Raw genomic sequence first — 19,192 nt, forward strand, 5'->3', positions numbered from 1 at the left:
CGCAGGAGCAGTATTCTTTGTAAGTTTTCATTTAACATTTTTATTTTTATACTTAGGTACTGGTGATGCAGTATTTTATATTGTGCTGATGGTTAAAGGTTTAGTGAGGGAGTCCATTCGGCCGGGGATAGGAGCGGGCCAGTGAGGGTTTCTCCAACTGAAGGTCGGGTTTTTTCCTACGGTGATTATAGACTCTGCGTCGGGTTCAACATTTTCGTAGGGTGGAAATTTGGCCTTAAGGCCAGAAATGGCGCGGGAACCTTATTCACAGGTACATCAGTGTCAAGTTGCTGGTAGTACACGCCGGCGCCCCAACACTGGGGAATCTTTGAGCTGGCTTTCAGCGCCAAAAAAACTCACTGGACGCCGAATAAATGCCGCCCAGTGCTGGGGAAAATTGGGGCCATTGTCTCCACACAAAACCCTATTCCTGTGATAGAATTCAATTAAACTGCCACCCCACTACTTATTTTGCCCTTCCTTCCCTATCTCCCCCTGCACACCATGGTGCTGCCTTATTCTGGTGTTTTTTTTAATATATTGCACCTCGTTCACTCTGGTTTTTAAAAAAAATCTACAGTGCACTGTGTCTGACTGTGTAAGTGCAATTTCAAGTTTAAATAATTAAAGCCTTCCCTATCTCGCCTGCTAATGTTGTCACCAGGAGTATAAAGTTGCTTGTCCTGTCCAAACACAACCCATGTCTCCTTTATAGCTACTACATCATATATTTCCATAGTTTTTAATGTCTCCAAATGGAACTGTCCCCAGCAGTCACTCAAATGTTATGCGGTGGGGGGGGTATTCTGGACATGATCAGTGGGATGAGGTGTGGAGTCCAGGAAAAGGTAGGCCCAAGGTTTCCTGGACTTCTCGACAGATCTGGCAGCTGGGGAAGCCATCACTGCTCCATCCCATTCAGGTCTCCTAGTAATACATGCAGATCGGATACCAATGATATATTTTTTATTTGTTTATGGGATGTGGGTGTCACCAGCAAGGCCAGCATTTATTGCCCATCCCTAATTGCCCTCGAGAAGGTGGTGGTGAGCCACCATTTCAAAGGGCAGTTAAGAGTCAACCACATTGCTGTGGGTCTAGAGTCACATATAGGCCAGACCAGTTAAGGATGGCAGAGTTCCTTCTCTGAAGGACATTCGGGAAGCAGGTGGGGTTTTATGACAATCCAGTAGTTCTATGGTCACCATTACTGATGCTAGCTTTTTATTTCAGATTTTATTTAATTAACGGAATTTAAATTCCCCAGCTGCCGTGGTGGGATTTGAACTCACGTCTCCGGATCACCATTCCAGGTCTCTGGATTACTAGTTCGGTAACTTAACCACTATGATACAATATCATTGGACCCGATCTGCATATTTAAGTTAGGACCCTGCTACCTTCTTGCAGGAGTCCCTCTCACCTGCTCGATAGACCAGGTTAATATCACGACACGTCGGGAGGGCAGCGGGATCGGAGGAGGTAAGTAATTGCCCTCATTTTAACTCCCACCACTCTCTCCCCCCACTAACTGGGTCTGGTTTCCACCAGATGTGGGGGGGGAGGTTAAAATTGGAACAACTGTTCCGATCTTCTCTCCACAAATGTGATGCGCCCATTATTCTCTCTCTCCCCCGCTCTGCCCCTGGCAATCCCGTCCTCCTGCCACCAAAGCACTTCTCTCTTGGCTTCTTCCCTGCCTCTTCCTCCCTGAACACACTTCTCCCCTCTCTTTATGCCCCCGACTCTTGCTCTGAAGCTTCTGTCTCCTGATGCTGCTGCTAGTGAGTGATTGACACCACTGCCCACTGCGTGTGGGCATTGCGGAGTTTGCTGAGCGTGTACAGTGGCATCAGTCATCAAGGGCACGAACACCAGAAGGCCTAATCTTGAAGGTGGCGCTCAGCTCAGGGGCCTTGCCCACCTTCGTTGCTGTGTTGTGAGTGCGGACACATGAACTATGCCCCACTACGCAGACTGTTGGCATACATGCATAAATTGTGATGGTAAGTAGCATAGCATTGCACGTGATATCTTAACTGCGACTTTACTGATGAATTAACAAGGTTAAAGTAGCTTGTTTTGAATTGCAATTAAGTCAAATGCCCCTGAGATGCATCCAAGTACTTGAATGTTAGGGCCCCAATACATTGTGCCATCATACTACCACTCCTGGCACTAATCCTGAATAAGCTTGAAGTGAATAAAGATCATATTATGTACTACATGAAGTATAACTATTTATAGTAATCACAGTTTACAGGGTCTAAAAATGAACAGATGTTTACAGCTAAGGTGCAGTGTGTATTGGCTAGTGATGAATATTTTAATTAATTGAGTGTTCGGCAGCTTCAGAGTAGCCACTGTTAAAGTTTTGAGGCACTATCTTGCCATCTAAGACACTGGCATATAAGGACACTGTCACTAGATTACCAGCTATTAGATATCGATGTAACTATTTATACTGCACATTTTTTGACAGACAGGCGACAAGCTCTGCCTGGGGGGAGAGAGAGAGCGAGGCTGGGGGAGAGAACAAGGCTGGGAGGGAGAGAGGGAGAGGCTGGGGAAGAGAGAGGCTGTGGGGAGAGAGAGAGAGAGAGAGAGAGGCTGGGGGGAGAGAGAGAGAGGCTGGGGAAAGAGTATGAGACTGCGAGGGAGAGAGAGAGCGATGCTGGGGAGAGAAAGAGAGAGAGGCTGGGGGGAGAGAGAGAGAGGCTGGGGAAAGAGTATGAGACTGCGAGGGAGAGAGAGAGCGATGCTGGGGAGAGAAAGAGAGAGAGGCTGGGGGGAGAGAGAGAGAGGCTGGGGAAAGAGTATGAGACTGCGAGGGAGAGAGAGAGCGATGCTGGGGAGAGAAAGAGAGAGAGGCTGGGGGGAGAGAGACTGGGTGGGGAGAGAGAGAGAGAGGCTAGGTGAGAGGGGCTGGGAGGAGAGAGAGAGGCTGGGGGGAGAGAGAGACTGAGGGGAGAGAGAGAGAGAGAGAGAGACATGGGTGGGTGGGGGGTCGGAGGGGAGAGAAGGAACTCAGGTAAGATGGATCACGTTCTTCCAACCCACTACAAGGGACATCTTTGGAGTGGATGATATCCAAAAGTCACAACACTATCACTATTCACTTCATACCCAATAAGCCTGTTAACAATCCGTACACAATGCCCCATCTATGGTGGGAGGAGGAAGGTTGCAATTGTGCTGGGGTAAGGCAGTTTGGCTGGGGGAAGGCTGTACTTGGACTAGGGTAAGGCACTTTGGCTGGGGGAGGTATGTACTTGGACTGGGATAAGGTACTTCGGCTGGGGGAGGGATGTACTTGGACTGGGATAAGGTACTTTGCCCGGGGGAGGGATGTACTTGGACTGGGATAAGGTACTTCGGCTGGGGGAGGGATGTACTTGACTGGGATAAGGTACTTCGGCTGGGGGAGGGATGTACTTGGATGGAGTAAGGCACTTTGGCTGTGGGAGGGATGTATTTGGACTGGGGTAAGGCACTTTGGCTGGGGGAGGGATTTATTTGGACTGGGGTATGGGACGTTGTCTGGCCCTTGCAGTCTTCTGGGGAGCTCTGTTCTCTGTTGCTTCAGGAAGTCAAAGTGGGTCGAGTTACAATTTGCAAAGTCAGTGAGACCTTTGGAATGGGCGGTTCCAGTGACACATTCCTGTGAAACTTCAGGGTGTGCCTTATCCTCCAAGAGGACCAATCAGAAACAAAAGGTGGAGCATGTTGGCCATTTTGGCAGTACAAGTAAACACGTCCATTAGATATATCTGAACTGCCTCGCCCCTCCCTATCTCTGTAACCTCCTTCTGCGCTCCTCTAATTCTGGCCACTTGCGCATCCCGGATTTCCATCGCTGCACCATTGGCAGCCATGCCTTCAGCTGCCCAGGCCCTAAGTTCTGAAATTCTCTCACTAAACCTCTCCTTCTCTTTCTCTCTCCTCCTTTAAGATGCTCCTTGAAACCTCCCTCTTTGAGCAAGGTTTTGATCACCTGTCCTAATATCTCCTTATGTGGCTAGGTGTCAAATTTTGTTTAACAACGCATCTTATGACGTTTTACTACATTAAAGGCATTGTATAAGATGGAGTATAATGTTGGAAAGTGTAAGGTCATACACTTTGACAGAAAAATCAAAGAAGATGTTATTATTTAAATAGTGAAAGATTGCAAAGTGCTGTAGTACAGCGGGACCTGGGCGTACTTGTGCATGAAACACAAAAGGATGGTATGCAGGTACAGCAAGTGATCAGGAAGGCCAATGGAATCTTGGCCTTTATTGCAAAGGGGTTGGAGTAGAAAAGCAGTGAAGTCTTGCTACAGCTATACAGGGTATTGGTGAGGCCAGACCTGGAATACTGTGTGCAGTTTTGGTTTCCACATTTACAAAGGGATATACTTGTTTTGGAGGCAGTTCAGAGAAGGTTCACTAGGTTGATTCCGGAGATGAGGGGGTTGACTTATGAGTAAAGGTTGAGTAGGTTGGGCCTCTACTTATTGGAATTCAGAAGAATTAGAGGTGATCTTATCGAAACGTATAAGGTTATAAGGGGGTTTGACAAGGGCGATGCAAAGAGAATGTTTCCACTGATGGGGGAGACTAGAACTAGGGGCATAATCTTAGAATAAGGGGCTGCCCATTTAAAACTGAGATGAGGAGGAATTTTTTCTCACAGATGGTTGTAAATCTGTGGAATTCGCTGCCTCAGAGAGCTGTGGAAGCTGGGACATTGAATAAATTTAAAACAGAAATAGACAGTTTCTTAACTGATAAGGGAATAAGGGGTTATGGGGAGCGGGCAGGGAAGTGGAGCTGAGTCCATGATCAGATCAGCCATGATCCTATTGAATGGCGGAGCAGGCTCGAGGGGCCATATGGCCTACTCCTGTTTCCATTTCTTATGTTCTTATGTTCTTATAAATTTAAGTTGTTGTTGTTCTTCGTGTTCTTCAGAAATAAGATTTCCTCCTTGTGATTCAATGAGTAAATATTTTTCAGGGGTTGAGTGCATGCTGAGTTACTGACAAGAAGTGGTTGGACATCCTGGACTTGAAGTGTGTTTGCCCTTTCATGAAACCATGGCTGTTCTACTACATTCATAGAATTGCATAGAATATCCAGCACAGGAACAGGCCATTCAGCCCCAACAGTCCATGCCGGAGTTTATGCTCCACTCGAGTCTCCCCCCGTCTTTTCTCATCTCAGTCTATCAGCATAACCCTCTATTCCATTCTCCCTCAGACGCTTGTCTAGCCTCCCCTTAAATGTATCTAAACTATTTGCCTCAACCACTCCCTGTGGTAACGAGTTCCACATTCTCACCACTCTCTGGGTAAAGAAGTTTCTTCTGAATTCCCTATTGGATTTCTTGGTGACTATCTTATATTGATGGCCTCTAGTTTTGCTCTTCCCCACAAGTGGAAACATTCTCTTTGAATCTACTCTATCAAAAACTTCCATAATTTTAAAGACCTCTATTAGGTCACCCCTCAGCATTCTCTTTTCAAGAGAAAAGAGGCCCAGCCTATTCATCCTTTCCTACATGCATTGCCCACTTTTGCCATTTGAAAATATGATGCACTATGAGGATCTTTGTGAATGGAATAGTTAAAATATTGAAAGCCTGCTTTAAGTGTGTACTTCAATATTGTTTACAGGCAGTATTAATGATAAACTCCTGCAATTATTTATAGTCCTTTTTCCGCTGCTTTGCCTGACACCAATGATTCAACAACTACAACAGTAGCTTGCATTTATACAGCACCTTTAACATAGTAAAACGTCCCAAGGTGCCTCACAGGTGCATTATCAAACAAAATGTTGACACTGATCCACATAGGGGCGCATAACGACAGGCGACCGAAAGACTGGTCAAAGAGATAGGTTTTAAGTAGAGCATTTGGGGCCAAAATGTCCCCCTTTTTAAGTCCGAGGTGGTAACGGGGCGGTGCTGCCTTACCGACCGGGGGCAGGTGGCAGGGCCGATCCATCCGCAATTGATCCCGGGCCGGGGGTGGCGGAAACGGGTTTCTGCCGTGCCCCAATTTTCCGCCCCTGTTGGCTACGTCCTGGCCCCTTATTTCCCGGCAGTGACCCCTTTTCTGCCACGCGGGGGAAATTGCCCCAAATTGGCAGTCAGTGCCGCTGACAGATTCAAATTATCCTTCCAATTTCCCCCCCACAAAGACGGAGTGAGAAAAGAAAGACCCACATTTAAATAACGTCTTTCACAACCTCAGAATGTCCTAAAGCACCTTACAGCCAATGAAGTACTTTTTTGGAGTGTAGTCACTGATGTAATGTAGAAAATGCAGCAGCCAATTTGCAAACAGCAAGATCCCACAAACAGCAATGTGATAATGAACAAATAATCTGTTTTAGTGATGCTGGTTGAGGGATAAATATTGACTGGGACACCGGGGATAGTTCCCCTGCTCTTCTTCGAAATTGTGTCACTATGAGATCTTTTATGTCCACCTGAGAGAGCAGACGGGGCCTCGGTTTAACGTTGCATCCAAAAGACAGATGAGATGTAGGCATACTGGAGTCTGTTACCATTGGACAAAGGCAACCATCCACTACCTCATCCAAATGGTGACACTGGGTGTCAGCAGGATAGTCAGCTGGGACTATCACCACCGAGCCCAATCCTGGTCTAACACGGCAAGGGAGTACACATTGGGCTGGATTCTCGCAAGGTTTGCGCCCGGGTTTTCGCCGCGATTTGACCCTCCGTGACAAAAACCCAGTCGCAAAGTCCAGGCAGGGTCCTCGGGTACCTGTTTGCGGCAGCGCTTTCAAGTACCGTTGGGGAGAGGTGCGCCGATGTGCAACGACTCAGATTACATTTGCGTCCGAGTTTCGTCTCTCTCCTGACCCGTACGCCACGCCCAGAATAGCGACAGGTTAAACCTGTCAGTGCAGCTCTGCCAGCAGCAGTAAGTATGAAAACCTGTAAAAAAGGTAAGTTAAATGTTTAATTTTTAAACTTTTTTCTAACGATTACATAGTTAAGGGTCTTGTAAATGTTTTTGGATTATTTTTCGGAATTTATTTTTTCTTTTTTATCCCCCTTCCAAGGCCTCTCTCACAGCGCTCCCGGCCCCGGACTAAAGTTGCCGAAACTCGCGGATTGCACCGCAAACGCTCATGCAACGCCCCCCTTACCGATGATGTAAAGGCCGAAAGTTTGGGCCAAAAACCGTAGTGCAGCGAAAACCATAAGTTTCATGTATCGCTACTGCTTTCGCCGAAAAATCCCAAAAGCTGAAAATCCGTCCCGAAAAATGGTACAACACTGAAAAGTGCAGAGGAACAAAGGGACCTTGAAGTGCAGGTCTACAGATCCCTGAAGGTAGCAGGCCAGGTAGATAAGGTGGTTAAGAAGCCAGAAGGAATATTTGCCTTTATTAGTCAATGCATAGAATACAAGAGCAAGGAGGTGATGCTTCAACTCTGTAAAACACTGGTTATGCCGCAGCTGGAGTACTGTGTGCTGTTCTGGTCACCACATTACAGGAAAGATGTGATTGCACTGGAAAGGGTGCAGAGGAGATTTACTAGAATGTTGACCGGACTGGAGAATTTTGGCTATGAGGAAAGATTGGAGATGCTGGGTCTGTTTTCTTTGGAACAGAGGAAGCTGAGGGGAGACCTTATTGAGGTGTATAAAATTATGAGGGGCCTGGATAGAGTGGAAAGGAAGGACCTGTTTCCCTTGGCAGCTGGGTCAACAACCAGGGGGCATTGATTTAAAGTAATTGGGGGGAAGTTTAGAGGAGATATGAGGGGAAATTTCTTCACCCAGAGGCTGGTGGGAACTCACTGCCTGAAATGGTGGTAGCGGCAGAAAAACTCACCATATTTAAAAAATACTTTGATGTGCACTTAAAGTACCGTAACCTACAGGGCTACGGACCAAGACCTGGAAAGTGGGATTAGGCTGGATAGCTCTTGGTCGGCCGGCACAGATACAATGGGCCAAAATGCCCTCCTTCTGTGCTGTAAATTTCGATGATTCTATGATGATTGACACACACACAGGCTCTGATAGTGACAGGGGTGGGCTTTCTGAGCGGAGGGACAGAGTTTAGGTCACATTTACTCCACAGAGTCCGTCTTTTTTTAAAACCAAGCCCAGAAGTCAGCCTGATTTGACGACTTGGCTTGCAATTGGGCGGGGAACACTTAGTAGCAGGCCGGAACTGCAGGAGCAAATAAAGAGCCTGCTGTTGTGTCGGTGAGAACGTGGAGGTTTCTGATCCCCGACCCCGCGGGTGGGTCCGATTCCTGACCTCGGGAGGTCATTGGATGTGGAGAGTCTAATGGGGGAAGGGTGCAATGCCAGGGAAGCAGTTGAGGGCAAGCACTCCTGCTCCTCCTGGCCCACAAGCAGTGCTATAAAGGCACTTATCTTTTCACTGAAGTTGTCCTCACCTTCCTTGAGCTGTCAGTTTCCCCAGCCCCGGGAAACCCGGCCGCCAAGAGTTAAACCTGTAAACTAGGTTAAATGTGGGGCACCCAGGATCATTATAATATTTAAATAGACAACCTGCTTCCTGGGAGTAGGTTAGCTGCCTGCCCCTTGACCCGTCTCCATTAAACGGAGTCCATTTGGGGTCCATTTTTAGATTTAAAAATAATTTACATCTCACCTGACCCCAAACCACCCATTAAAATTACCCTCATAGTTTCCAGCAAGAGTCACTGTACAACCAACAGGGGTGAGGGATCTTTGGACATTTCTTCATAGTCCTGAGATATGTGGTAAATTATAATTCTCCCCATACCTCGCTTTCTAAGATAACCTAACTCAGGGATCAAATCTGTGACCTTCCAGCTGTTAATGGGTCAGAACCACAATAAATGGTGCGGTTCTGTATTGAGCTATCAGAGACCCATCTCCAACCATTTCAATGGCTTTATTAAACTATTTTGCTGCTATGGTTACGGTTGCACATTGTTTATTTTTACCGGCATGAATTGACAGCACCAAATATGATAATAATTTGGAGAGCGCTTACTTTTTCTCATGGCATAATCTATTTCTGATTGATATGTACTTATTTTTAATTTAATGCTACAGTACAAGCTTTGCATTTAAAAAAAATTGTATATGTATAATGCACTAACACCTTATCAAAACACCAGGGCTAATGTATGACACGTCAAATGTATGACACGTCAAAAGGCTGTTATTTTAAAACTTCTCAACCACTTTCTAGCTTTTAATTAAATAAAAGTAATTATTGTATCTAAATGCCAGTAAACGAATTAACAATTAAATAGTTCTAATGAGGCTTCAACATTGTAATAAGGTGTAAATAACTACACACGTTACAAGCAGTAAATGTCGACAAATAGTCTGGGGCAATTAACACTTGGAAATTGTATTGAAATCTTACTCAGATATAATAAATTGGGCATTTGAAGGCTTTGCTATATTACCTACAGCTTGCCGCAAGTATGGTATTTGGAGAATGAGTCCATAGCCTACAGTCCTGAACTTAATTTCCTTTTGCTGTTAAACTGCCTCATTATTCTTTGTTATATTTCTCCTCCACCACAGCCATTCATCTCACCTTCCATCAACACTGCAGATTAGGCCAGGTTCGGAGCCTCCAATACAAAGGAAAAATACTGCGGATGCTGGAAATCTGAGCTACAGAGTTAACATTTCAGGATGCTGCCCTCCTGTCAGAACTGGAAAAAGTTAGAGATGTAACAGAATTTAAGCAAATATAGAGGCAGGGAAAGTTGGGTCTAGGGGCGGGGAGGGGGATAAAGGCCAAAAAGGGAAGGTCTGTGACAGGGTGGATGGCAAGAGTGATTAATTGGCAAAAGGGATGAAGCTGCAAGGGAAAAAGGGGTGGTAATGAGACAAGTAAAGAAACCAAAATGGGTCTGGAGGAAAGAAAGAAAGATTTGGATTTATATAGCGCCTTTCACGACCACCGAACACTTCAAAGTGATTTACAGTCAATGAAGTACTTTTTGGAGTGTAGTCATTGTTGTAATGTGGGAAACACACAGCCAATTTGTGCACAGCAAGCTCCCACAAAAAGCAATGTGATAATGACCAGATAATCTGTTTTTCTTATGTTGTTTGAGGGATAAATATTGGCTACGACACTGGGGGTAACTCCCCTGCTCTTCTACGAAATAGTGCCATGGGATCTTCCACTTGGTTTAACATCTCATCCAGAAGACGCCACCTCCGACAGTGCAGCGCTCCCTCAGTACTGCACTGCAGTGTCAGCCTAGATTTATGTACTCAAGTCCCTGGAGTGGAACTTGAACCCATAACCTTCTGACTCAGAAGCGACTGAGCCACAGCTGACACAGCTGAAGAGGTGTAAATGGCACAACAAAATCATTATCAGCACCTGCTGTCCGAAAAAATGGGGATAGTGATTCTAATCTGAAATTGTTGAACTTGATGTTGGGTTTGGAATTGTTGGAACTTTCAGTGTCTGTAGGACTGATCTAGTCAATGGCCTGATTTGGAGGAGCTGAATGGTTGGGGCATCAGTGTCTATCTAGCAGAGCCACCCCAGTGCTGGTTGACTGATTCATGTGTCATCCAGCACTGGAAATTGTACTTGTCGCCCTAACTCCATTGTTATTGTTCCATTGCTATTCTTATAACGTACGGATTCAAAAATTGTGGTTGAAGAAGTGCATGAGAACCAATTAAAGTGAAGGGCCTGGCAGAACAACTCATGTATGCTCCCAAACTAGATATACTGGGGCCATGTGTTCTTGGATATGGATCTAACGGCTATTGTGCATTTCTACATTTCTGTCACCTTGCATTCTCAGATCCCCTTTAAATAAATATTTTGAGAATGTGCGTCTGATTGCAGATCAAAACCTGTTTAGGAGCCCATCAGATCAAATACAGTTGATTAAAAACTGACTGCAAAAGCTTCTATAGATATGTGAAGAAAAAAAGATTACTGACATGAATAGAGAACTGGTTGGCAGACAGAAAACAGAGAGTTGGAATAAACGGGTCCTTTTCAGAATGGCATGCAATGACTAGTGGGGTGCCGCAGGGCTCAGTGCTGGGATCCCAGCTATTTACAATATATATTAATGATTTAGATGAAGGAATTGAGTTAATATCTCCAAGTTTGCAGATGACACTAAGCTGGGTGGCGATGTGAGCTGTGAGGAGGACGCTAAGAGGCTGCAGGGTGACTTGGACAGGTTAGGTGAGTGGGCAAATGCATGGCAGATGCAGTATAATGTGGATAAATGTGAGGTTATTAATTTTGGTGGCAAAAACGTGAAGGCAGAATATTATCTAAATGGCGGCAGATTAGGAAAAGGGGAGGTACAACGAGACCTGGATGTCATGGTACATCAGTCAATGAAAGTTGGCATGCAGGTACAGCAGGCGGTGAAGAAGACAAATGGTATGTTGGCCTTCAGAGCTAGAGGATTTGAGTATAGGAGTAGGGAGGTCTTACTGCAGTTGTACAGGGCCTTGGTGAGGCTTCACCTGGAATATTGTGTTCAGTTTTGATCTCCTATCTGAGGAAGACATTCTTGCTATTGAGGGAGTGCAGCGAAGGTTCACCAGACTGATTCCTGGGATGGCATGACTGACATGAGGAGAGACTGGATCGACTGGGCCAGCATTCACTGGAGTTTAGAAGGATGAGAGGGGATCTCATAGAAACATATAAAATTCTGATGGGACTGGACAGGTTAGATGCAGGAAGAATGTTCCCGATGTTGGTGAAGTCCAGAACCAGGGGACACAGTCTAAGGATAAGGGGTAAACCAGTTAGGACTGAGATGAGGAGAAACTTCTTCACTCAGAGAGTTGTTAACCTGTGGAATTCTCTATCGCAGAGAGTTGTTGATGCCAGTTCCTTGTATATATTCAAAAGGAAGTTAGATATGGCCCTTCCGGCTAAAGGGATCAAGGGGTGTGAGAGAAAGCAGGAAAGGGATACTGAGGTGATGATCAGCCATGATCTTATTGAATGGTGGTGCAGGCTCGAAAGGACGAATGGCCTACTCCTGCACCTATTTTCTATGTTTCTGTGTTTCTATGATGTATCCATTAATGATGCTATGGAGTATTGGAGTCAGAATCACAGTCACAGATTTGAAGCCTCTTCTACCATGTCTAACCAATTCAATCATTATCTGGATCCATTGCACAAATCTTTCAGGGAGGCAGGGCAAGTTGATCAGGCTGTAAAAAAACGCATACAGAAACTTTGGCTTTATAAACAGAGGCATAGAGTCTAAAAGCATCAAAGTTATGCTAAATCTTTATAAAATGCTGGTTAGGCCCATGCTGGAATATGGTGTCCAATTCTGGGCACATCTCTTTTGGAAGGATTTCAAGACCTCAGAGAGGTGCAGAGGAGATTTACGAGTACCAAGGATGAGGGACTTCAGTTACGTGGACAGACTAGGGAAGCTGGGGTTGTTCTCCTTGGAGCAGAGAAGGGTAAGGGGAGATTTAATAGAGGTGTTCAAAATCAAGAAGGTTTTTGATAGAATAAATAAGGAAAAACTATTCAAAAGGCAGAAGGGTCTGTAACCCGAGGACTCATACATAAGGTGATTGGCAAAAGAAACAGAGATGATGTGTGGAATTTTTTTATACAGGAAGTGGGCTCCTTGTGTGCTGTATGATTGTATGATTGTAAGATTAATAGATGGTTTGGGCTATCGATTAAGAACAAAGAAGTAATATTTTTGTCTCGTATACCCATTTTACTTATTGTTCTTGATTTTTTTTTCTAACACTAAGGGCCTGAACTTGGTGGAAGCTAAGTTCCACCCAAGTGCTGCCCAAAGGACCGCTGAGATACCTGACGGTACTTTGGGCGGGAGTTTCATTGAAAAGTTGGAATGACCGCCTGGCAGCAAAAGAGCGACTTACGCCCTGATCCTGGGTGGCAGCGGGCAGGAGCTCCCAATCTAGGCTGCAAATGCAATCCTTGGCAAAGTACCGCCGAGGATTGAGTTGGGTCCAGGGAGGGGGGGAACACATAGAAATTAAAATTTACACAAAAAAAACACTGGAAAACCTTCAAGGGACCCCATCTACCTGAATTGCTGCAAAAAAAAAAATAAAAGAAATTTACTAAACTTTTTTTGCAGGTCTTCCCACTTACCACTGGAGTTATACCTGCCTCCACTCGCCAGTCCTTCCCCCTGCTGCCACCGACTCCCGCTTGGAGCAAACTGGCAGTTCGGTGGGTGGGAGGACACTTACGCACATTGCGTGCTAGCGGATATCAGCGGGCGGTTCCCAGTGATTTTCCCTCCACACTGGGAGGCTGCTACCAAACTGGCACCAAGGGGAGACCGCCCAGAAAAATCGGTGGCAGTGGGCGGAAGCAGGCAATGAGTCCACCAAGTTCGGGGACTTAGAGTAGTAGCTCTTGGAAGGGGGAAAAAGCATTTAAAGAAAGACAGAAAAAAAGAACTTGGAATTTTCATAGTGCCTTTCACGACCTCGGGAAGTCCCAAAGCGCTTCACAGACAATGAAGTACTTTTGAAATGTAGTCACTGGTGTAATGTAGGAAACAACTTTGTTGAAAGGAATATTTAGTGATGCATAGGTGGAATACGTAGAGCCGTGACATGTGTTGCTCATGTAGTAACGTCATAATGACCATCAGCACAAGGGTTTGACACGTAGTTATCTCATCAATATTGAAGAAAGAAAGAATGCTTTGGAATATATAACGCCTTTCATGACCATCGGACGTCTTGACAGAATGAGCGGCAGGGATACTGTAGCATACTAGTTATATTACTGGACGATTAATAATTTAGAGGCCTGGACTTGTGATCTGGAGACATGAGTTCAAATGCCACTACAGCAGCTGGGGAATTTAAATGTGACAATATTATTTGATGTTGGTTGAGGGATAAATATTGGCATGGGGAATTCCCCTCTTCTTCAAAACAAAAGCCATTTTAATGTCCATATAAGTTGCGAAGCATTTTGGGATGTCCTGAGGATGTAAAAGGCGCTACATGAATGCAAGTTATTTTTCTTCTTTTATAACTTCCTATAAACATTACCAGATTGCATTGGCATTGAAACAAAAGGGCAGAGTTCCCTCTTATCGTCTTGAGCATAAAGGATCATCTATGCGCAATGGACAACTGGACAAAAGGGTTTACATATATGCGACAGAGCCTGCTGGATTTTTTGTCCATTTAGATTAAAGGACAGAGAAAATAGACTTGCTCCTGCATAAATGTCAGTGAAATGTACCAAGCCTCATTTTTATATAATTACTACGCATTACATTATTGAATTGAAGCTCTCACGCAGAATGTGCAAGAACAGTTAATGTTAGTCAAGGCTCAGAGTTGTGTGATTTTTCTGGTGATATAGATTTGAAATCCATTTCAGCAGCTAACCTACCATACCTGATCTGGAAATACTTGAGACCAGGTGCATGCAATAGGAAAAGATTCCACTCCTAAATTCCAGGAACTCTCGCTTGTAAAGCACACAAGATTCGCCCCTCCCTCTCCAATCAATGCAGTCTTGAACATTTTTAGCTTTGCTTTATTTTAAAAATAAATGAAAACAATGATAACTCCACATAGAATGGACGGGATCAACAAATATATCACTGGCTCTGTCACTGCACTCACCTCTGTGTGTAAACATGTTAAAATATCTCTCAAGACACCTGATCATGATACTCGTGTCACTGTAATGCCTCGATTTTAAAATTTTCCTGCTTCTAATTAACTCTCTCCATTGCTTCGCCCTTCCCTATCTCTGTTACCTCCTCCAAACCTGCAACCATCCGAGATCTCTGCATCCCTCCAATTCTGGCCTCTTGTGCAGTCCCGATTTTCATTGCTCTACCATTGGCAGTCGGCATTCAGCTGCCTAGGTCCAAGCTCTGAAATGCCTTCCCTAAACCTCTCTACCCCTTTATCTCTCTCTCCCCCTGGAGTATTGTGTATAGTTTTGGTCTCCTTGCCTAAGGAAGGATATACTTGCCATAGAGGGAGCACAACAAAGGTTCACCAAGCTGATTCCTGGGATGGGGGATTGTCCTATGAGGAGAGATTGAGTAGACTAGGCTTATATTCTCTAAAGTTTAGAAGAATGAGAGGTGACCGCATTGAAACATACACAATTCTTACAGGGCTTGACAGGGTAGATGCAGTGAGGAGGTTTCCCCTGGCTGGGCAGTCTAGAACTAGGGGTCACAGTCTCAGAATAAGGGGTCAGGCATTTAGGGTTGAGATGAGGAGAAGTCTATTCACTCGGAGGGTGGTGAATCTTTGAAATTCTCTGCCCCAAAGTGCTGTGTAGGCTCAGTCATTGAGTACATTCAAGATAGAGATCGATAGATTTTTGGATATTAAGGGAATCAAGGGATATGGGGATCGGGCAGGAAAGTGGAGTTGAGGTAGAAGTTCAGCCATGATCTTATTGAATGGCGGAGCAGGCTCGAGGGGCCGTATGGCCTACTCCTGCTCCTGATTCTTATGTTCTTAAGACGCTCCTTAAAATATACCTCTTTAACCAAGCTTTTGGTCATCTGCCCTAATATCTCTTTATGTGGCTCAGTCTCAAATGATCTTTGATAATGCTCCTGTGATGCGCCTTGGGATATTTTATTATATTAAAGGCGCTATATAAAAACAAGTTGTTGTTGTTGCTCCAGCAACGTATTTACAGTCTTATCTCATATTTATTTTATGTTTTCATTCAAATATTTAACTCTAGGTTTCTTGCCATGAGGAATGATGAATTAGGGAAGTTTTCTATCATTGAGCTTGAAAGAAAATGCGATTACTGGGAAACAAACTGGGTGTTATTGCCAATTACATCTAGTCAAAATGCAGCTATTCAACATCATTTACTGTACCACAATAGCCACTGATAGCATCTGCTGCTGCTAATTTCTTACTTGCTCTAAAATATGCAATACAAGTAACACTGAGTGGCTCCTCCAATGAGCTCTGCTTCATTCAGATTAGGCAGTAGTTCCTGACTGTGCTTTCATAATGTGCTGACCTGTACTCTGAAAGAAAGCTGGCCAGAACCTGTCATTCAAGCTAGCATAAGCCTGCAGTATAAGATTTAACCTTTTACACTGCAATCTCAAGCCAAAATGCTGATCTGTTCATTGTGGCCTTTACGAAGGTAAACCTTCATCGAACATGTTTTAAGGACTAAGTTTTGTTTTCTCTGCTGCTATAGCACAGGGCAGATCAATGAAATATTAACTTGTTGAACATTCATTATAAGACCAAATGAACATAAGAATTAGGAGCTGGAGTAGGCTATATGAACTTTTGAACCTGTTTTGCCATTCAATAAGATCATGGCTGATCTTCTACCTTAACTCCACTTTCCTGTCCAATTGCCATATCTACTTGATTCCTCTAGAGTCCAAAAATCTATCTCTCTCAGCCTTGAATACACTGAACGACTGAGCATCCACAGCCCTCAGAGTGAAGTAATTTCTCCTCATCTCAGCCTTAAATGGCCGATCCCCTATCCTGAGACTTAGACCCCTAGTTCTAGACTCTCCAGCCAGGGGAAACAATCTCTCAGCATCTATATTAGCATTATATTGCTAATACACTAGCATTCTTCCTTCCAAATATTTTATAACTGTTCACACTTCTGCCCTAAATGATGCCACATTTTTCATTACCTAGTGACAGCGATGTAACTTAGAGGCTGACACCTGTATCTGCTGAGGCTTGTGTCTGTGTGATATTACTCCCAGTCTACCAACATATCGCTTCCTCCACACTAAAAATCAGTAAGTTCCTGAGTGATAACAAATATACATTTATGAGGTCTGTAAAATAATTTACATATTCAAGGTTGATCAATTGCTTCAACTGTGTGTTCGCCCTGTAATGATTCATTTTTTTAAAATTTGTTCACGGGATGTCTGTGTCGCAGGCAAGGCTAGCATTTATTGCCCATCCCTAATTGCCCTTGAGTGACTTGTTAGGCCATTTCAGAGGGCAGTTAAGAGTCAAACACATTGCTGTGGGTCTGGAATCAGATGGCTTAATCGTTCATCGATATTATGCATTTGCTATTCAGTGATAACACTCTGGTGAAGAGCCTTGCAAAGTATTACCTGGTTAAAGGCGCTATATAAATGTAAGTTGTTGTTGATTGTACCTCTGAAGTTGGCAGCACGATTCCAAAGCAAGTCATGCAGCTCTCCTGCGGTGAGTAATTATTATGTATCGAATAACTCCACGAGGCTAAGTACAGTGAGTTAGTTCAGGCATGACCTTACTCTAGTTTATTTATTCTCAAAGTGAGGATTCAACATGGCTGCCAACATTACATACACAACTTGCACTTGTCTGCCAGTGACCATTAGGACTCCAACAGTCGCGCCCTCCAGTGGCAGGTAAAACCCAGTTAACATACATAACATCATTCCCCCCAAAGTCCTTGGTACAGGTTGTATTTACAAGTTGAGACGGTCCGGGACCTTCCGCTCCCTGGTTGATCTTCTCAGTTTGAAACCAAGCTTGGGTGAGTTAATAGGACCATTGCTGCATTGCGGACCAGTCGGTCTGACGGGAATGTCGGGGATGGTAGGTTCATCTTCATCAATGACACAAGGGTCAACTGATGGTTGGATGTGTGTTGGTTGGTCGATGGTGATATCATCTTCAGTTTGTTCTGGGTTGTCTGTGAATCGCAGTTTGGTTTGGTCGATGTGCCTCTTGCACGTTTGGCCATTTAACAGTTTGACTACAAACACCCTGCTCCCCTCTTTGGCCAAAACCGTGCCAGCAACCCACTTTGGACCATGACCATAATTCAGGTCAAACACAGGGTCATGAACAGCAATGTCACTTGATACGGCCGTGCGATCGTGGTACTATTTCTGCCGTTGCCTTCTGGTTTCGACATGATCATTGAGATCCGGGTGTACAAGGGAAAGCCTGGTTTTGAGGCCTCTCTTCTTTAACAGCTTGGCAGGAGGGTCCCCGGTGAGCGAGTGCGGTCTCGTCCGGTAACTGAGCAGAATGCGGGACAGGCGGGTCTGTAGGGAGCCGTAAGTCACATGTTATAGGCTCTGCTTAATGGCTTGGACAGCCCGCTCCGCTTGACCATTAGACGCAGGTTTAACAGGGGCAGACCTGACATGCTTGATGCCATTACGGGTAATAAACTCGTGGAACTCCGAACTGGTGAAACACGGTCCGTTGTCGCTGATGGGCAGGCCATGGGTGGTGAACATGGCCTGGAGGCTTTCAATAGTGGCTGTGGATGTGCTGGATGACATGATTAGCATTCAATCCACTTGGAGTAAGCGTCCACTACCACTAAAAACATTTTGCCGAGAAAGGGACCGGCAAAGTCTATGTGGATCCTTGACCACGGCTTGGATGGCCATGACCACAGACTTCGCGGAGCCTCCACAGGTGCGTAACTCAGTTGCATGCAAGTGTTGCACTGATGCATGCATGACTCCAAGTCCGAGTCAATGCTGGGTCACCAAACGTGAGACCTGGCAATGGCCTTCACCATGACAATGTCTGGGTGGGTACTGTGTAAATCTCACACAAAGGTTTCCCTGCCTTTTTTTGGCATAACAACTCGATTACCCCATAACAGATAATCAGACTGAATGGACAATTCATCTTTGCAGCAGCTATAAGGCTTAATTTCATCCTGCATTTCCCTGGAATGGCAGACCAATTTCCATTTAGGACACACCTTTTTATGCTTGACAGTACAGGTTCCTGGTTGGTCCAGGTCCTAATTTGGCAAGCCATAATGGGTGACCCCTCGCTCTCGAAGGCATCCATGACCAGCAGCAAGTCTGCGGGCTGTGGCATCTCCACCCCGGTAGTGGGCAATGGTAGCCGGCTAAGCGCATCAGCACAGTTTTCAGTGCCTGGTCTGTGGCAGATGACATAATCATAAGCGGATAATGTCAGTGCCTATCTTTAGATGTGCAACAAGGCATTGGTGTTTATATCTTTGCTCATAATGAAATGAGCGGCTTGTGGTCTATTTCAAGCTCAAACCAAAACCCAAACAGCTTTTGGTGCATTTTCCTAACCCCAAATACGCATGCTAAAGCCTCTTTCTCTACCATACTATAGGCTCTTTCAGCCTTAGACAGAGCTCTGTATACGTATGCAACTGGTTGGAGTTTGCCTGATACATTGGCTTGCT

Source organism: Pristiophorus japonicus, chromosome 10 (assembly GCF_044704955.1).
Source record: "Pristiophorus japonicus isolate sPriJap1 chromosome 10, sPriJap1.hap1, whole genome shotgun sequence".
Classification (NCBI taxonomy): Eukaryota; Metazoa; Chordata; class Chondrichthyes; family Pristiophoridae; genus Pristiophorus; species Pristiophorus japonicus.